This window comes from Podarcis cretensis (genome assembly GCF_951804945.1).
Source record: "Podarcis cretensis genome assembly, chromosome: 17".
Classification (NCBI taxonomy): Eukaryota; Metazoa; Chordata; class Lepidosauria; order Squamata; family Lacertidae; genus Podarcis; species Podarcis cretensis.
In genome coordinates, this window is record NC_137187.1 from 8,946,939 (window position 1) to 8,952,148 (window position 5,210).

The 5,210-nt window shown below is 44.2% G+C and overlaps 1 long non-coding RNA gene across 1 annotated transcript; it reads right to left on the reverse strand.

Moving 5' to 3' along the window:
* Positions 1-1,719: 1,719 nt before the first annotated feature.
* LOC307206133 lies at positions 1,720-4,435 on the reverse strand. Its single transcript, XR_013834279.1, has 2 exons — positions 3,717-4,435; positions 1,720-1,918 (listed from the first exon to the last, which is right to left on the reverse strand). It is a non-coding gene; the product is annotated as an uncharacterized lncRNA (long non-coding RNA).
* Between the last annotated feature and the right edge of the window lie 775 nt (positions 4,436-5,210).

A 5,210-nucleotide genomic window follows, 5' to 3' on the forward strand; every position in this document is an offset into this window, starting at 1 on the left:
GGCCCGTATGGGCAGGGGTCCCTTTACCTTTATCTTTAACAGTCACCAGGGAGCCAGAACTGCTTGGGAGAGATGAAAGTTGAAGGTGGCTTGGAAGGCGTACCTGTGTTTGTGGTGTGAATACTAATCACACGCTCACCTTTCAGAAACAGAATGGGTAAGACCTTTTGAGAAATCCGAAAACAGTGAGGATGAGGCAACTTAATTGTGTGTGCACCATGATGACAGATGCCTCTGTAGTTTGTTAATGATGCTCCGAACTGTAGCACTCTCTCTCTCTCTCTCTCTCTCTCTCTCTCTTAACTATGATCAGTCTCCAGCCTCTGTGGCAGATCTGGGGTTCCCTGTGCAGGTTGTGAATCAGCTCCAGCGCTTCTCTATAAAATATGCCACACTTTTAAAAGCAAGTCTCAGGCCATCAAAGGTCACTGGGGAACCACAATTCCAATCTTAACATGCCTAACAGTGTATTACATCTCCTCACCTGCAGCAGAATACTACAGTGGTAAAAGGTAAAGGTAAAGGTACCCCTGCCCGTACGGGCCAGTCTTGACAGACTCTGGGGTTGTGCGCCCATCTCACTTAAGAGGCCAGGGGCCAGCGCTGTCCGGAGACACTTCCGGGTCACGTGGCCAGCGTGACATCGCTGCTCTGGCGAGCCAGAGCCGCACACGGAAACGCCGTTTACTTTCCCGCTGGTAAGCGGTCCCTATTTATCTACTTGCACCCGGAGGTGCTTTCGAACTGCTAGGTTGGCAGGCGCTGGGACCGAGCAGCGGGAGCGCACCCCGCCGCAGGGATTCGAACCGCCGACCTTTCGATCGGCAAGCCCTAGGCTCAGGTTAAAAGCTTAATTCATTCTGGAGGTCCGTTCTTAACCTGAAACTGTTCTTAACCTTGAGGTACCACTTTAGCTAATAGGGCCTCCCGCTGCCGCCACTATGTGATTTCTGTTCTCATCCTGAAGCAAAGTTCTTAACCCGAGGTAATATTTCTGGCTTAGCGGAGTCTGTAACCTGAAGCGTCCATAACCCGAGGTACCACTGTAGTTCACATGCAACTTCTGGGGCCAAGCAGTGTTGGTTTGTTTTATCAACCTGGTCTCATAATTATGCTCCCAGCTTGTTCCTTGGTTAGTATTTCTCCCACACACCTGATACCCAGCTCTGTGTTTCAATTCACTCTGTATTCCATGCTTTACCTGTACAGTACCATTGTTTTGTAATTTGTTACCAGTTTGTGGTTTGTGTTTCGTTTTCTTTCCCATCACCAAAAAAACCAACAACAATAAAGCTGCCCAGAGTGGCTGGGGCAACGCAACACAATGGGCGGGGTATAAAATAACAACAACAACAACAACAACAACAACAACAACAACAACAATCTTTTTTATAAACTTTATTAGGTTTGTATTCAACACAATCAATGTAAGCACAATAGAAAATTCATAAATCCAGATTCCGCCCCCCTCCCTTGACTTCCCCCAACCTCCTCTTCCAGTTCTTTAAATATTTGCTACTTCTGCTTGTTTTGTTTCCCTTGATTTTAAAATCTTTCAACAAAATATTCTTACCATTTTGTACCATGTCTTTCCAAATTACATATTACAGTTTATTATTTCCTCAATTATCGCTCCTTAACTTATACACTTTCCCCCTTAATTGTGTTTACTCAAACCCTGCTAGTGAGTCCAGTTCTTTACAATAACGGTTCCCAGTCTTTTTAAAAGTCTTAATTGTCCTTGTCTCTGAGTTTTCCCATAAGCTTCGCCATTTTGGCATAGTCCATTAATTTTGCCTGCCGTTCTTCTTTCGTTGGTACTATATCTTGTTGTCCTTCCATTTTGGGGCTTGTAAACTCCTAGCTGCTGTTGTAGCATACGTGAATAGCTTCTTCCACTCTTTTGGCAAGTTCTGTCCTGTAATGCCAAACAAAAAAATTTCTAGGTTTTTTAAACAAACGTTATTTTAAACACCTTTTTCATTTCATTATAAATCATTTCCCAGTATGTAGTTTTTGATTACTTTACAATTCCACCACATACGGTAAAAAGTGCCTTCTTTCTCTTTGCACTTCCAGCACTTATTAGAACTTCTTCTATACATTTTAGCAATTTTCACAGGAGTTATATACCATCGATACATCATTTTCATATAATTCTCTTTCAGAATTATACAATTAGTAAATTTTAAATTTACTTCCCATAGTTTTTCCCAGTCTTCCATTTGTATAAAGGTAAAGGTAGAGGGACCCTGACCATTAGGTCCAGTCGCGGACGACTCTGGGGTTGCGGCGCTCATCTTGCTTTACTGGCCGAGGGAGCCGCCGTCCAGCTTCCGGGTCATGTGGCCAGCATGATTAAGCCGCTTCTGGCGAACCAGAGCAGTGCACGGAAACGCCATTTACCTTCCCGCTGGAGCGGTACCTATTTATCTACTTGCACTTTGATGTGCTTTCGAACTGCTAGCTTGTGCCCAAATAATTGTTCTTGACTAGGGTTCCATTCTCTTTGCTAATGAAGGTTTGCTTAAAATAGTGCTAAACCACTAGTCAGGCCTAGAAGGATAAAATTATACACCTACATTCCTGGAGTAATCTGACTAGTTCCCTCCAAAATATTTATGGGTACTTAAGTTTGATTGAATAGCTATCAGCTAGGCAGGCAGGAGAGGGGAAAAGGTTAGAGCTAGGCCTCGTTGCCAGGGTGACAGACAAGGAGATACACATAACCAACAGGACCGCTGCCTTGCTGGCTCCCAGGGTGGAGTTTGGGGTACTATAAAGTATGAAAGCCTTAATCACCAGGTCTGGCCCCTCGCAAGACCTCTGGGTCCATTTCTCTCTCTCTCACACACACACACAGAGCCCCAGGAAGTCTTCCCACAAACAACCAGGTCTTCCTCAGTTTTCTATCCCCTTCCTGCATGTCTCTCTGTGTGAATTTGATTGCGCCAGGATGTCCTCAAATTAGATGTGTTAGTAATACGGTGAGAGCAATTTTCTGCTTCAGATTCCGTTTCCTGCGCTCCTGTCATAGTCATCCCTGATTGCCTCATCTCTTCGTCTCTCGAAAGGTCAATTGTCCTCTGCCTGGAGCCAATGATGGATCACAGGGATGCTCTGGGAAGATCACACTAGGACTCAGGATTTTAAAACCTGATTTATTATTAGATGGTGTTGTTAATTAGTTTTATGGCAAGGGCTATAAGTGAACATTTGCTGTAACGCTTACAGTTAACCTCCCTTTACCCTGCTTTTTAAAAAGCCAATCATTCTCCATCGTGACTAAATGGCACCATTCTTGGGGACTTCCTGGGCTTGTCAGTAATTATTTGAAAAATGCAAGGGCATAATCCAGACCGATGTAAGCAGTGTGTGTCCATGGAAGAATTAAACACCTTCTTGACTTTCTCCCACTGAAGTGAATGAGATGCAAAAGTGCTTACTTACCTTTGGACGGCTCATGCCTCAAGTTTATTAAAAATATATGCATCCTATATTTACTCAAGTATTTTAAAGTCCCCTTAAAAGCAGATGTAGACCAAGTCTGATGCACCATAAAGGCTACAATCCTACACACACTTAGCTGGGAATAAGTCCCTTTGAACCCAGGTGGGTTTACTCCTGAGTAGACATGCATAGGGTTGACACTTTTTATTTCAAAAATATATTTTTAATTTACAGGCTTGCCATGTGACCTCCAAAAACAGACTCACCGTTATGAGAAAGCACATCACATCTGGCCTTGAAACAGAGGCCTCCTTGCACCATAGTTTGGTTGTCCTTGCCAATCTGAAAGCAAGCAAACCTAGACACTGAGCTTTCTAAGTTGCCAGAACACCTGTAATCAAAGATGCACCTGCACCTGCATCACACCTTGCCCAGGTCTCTTCCCAGTTCTCCTTGCTTCATGATCCACCATTTACTGACAGAAGATTGGGAAGCTATTGATCATGAATTGTTAAAAAACAAAACCACCCTACGTAGCAAGCTCCACAGCATGTTTCCCCCATAAGGCCACCTTGTCTGTTATATTTGCAGGGAGAATTGCTCCTCCAGTAGTGTCTGGAATGCAGGCAGACCAGATCCATAGAGAGACTTTTCACACCAGTGACTGGGAACGCTAGGAGGGGAAGCAGCCACCTGATCCAGCCGACCTAGACACACAACCAGCGATGCATCAAGTGAGCATCTTCCCAGCAACAGCACATTGCCAGGAAGGTGGTGCTGGAAATGGTCCTTTGGTGCAATGGTGGAGTTAAGAATCAAGCTCAGCCACTGAAGTCACCACCCTCCCATGCTAATACTTTGGCCTAAGAAAAAGGGAGCCAATTGTTATTTGGGCAGTGTGGAAGAGAGAGAGAGAGAGAGACATGGAGAGGGATAGAGAGACAGAGAGGGAGAGAGAGAGATAGAGAGGGAGAGAGAGGGAGAGAGAAAGAGAAAGAGAGAGAGAGAGAGAGGGATAGAGAAACAGAGATAGATAGATAGATAGATAGATAGATGATAGATAGAGAGAGACATAGAGAGATAGAGAGGGATAGAGAGAGGGGGGGATAGAGAGAGAGAGAGGGATAGAGAGAGAGAGAGGGATAGAGAGACAGAGAGAGATAGAGAGGAATAGAGAGAGATAGCAGTTGCATTGGAAGTAAGCATGGACACCGCAGGGATTTGAACCCCGTCCTGGGAACCAGGAGCGCCAACCACCAGTGTCTTTTGCTTTTTTTTGAGCAATGCAACAAGGGGAAAAGCAAAACCTGAGAGAACATTCTGTGAATGTTCTCTCAGGAAAAAGAAAACCTTAAGATATTAAGAAGAGCTCTTTGGAGAGACCTGTGGAGAGAGCAGAAAAGAAAATGAGAAAAAGGAGAGACCAATACAAAAGACATTGTTTTGAAAACAGACGACTGAGTGGTAGAATGTGAACTTACCTAAAGCAGCACAGTACAAATGCAGGTGACTCTCTGGGAAGCCTGAAGAAAAGAGGAGCTGGAACAAAAGAAGAAGTCTTCTCCTACCTGCAGGTGAGCCTCACTGCATCCTAAATGTCCTTCTGTCATGGAATACCATTTTGACTGCCATTTTATTTGAATCTGGATGAGCCATTAATCTAGAGGGGCAGAACAGAGACAACTAGAATCACTAGTTTGTCCCCAGTCACCTTCCACCAATCTTTCAGAAAATGAGATTTAAAAACAAACAAACAAAAA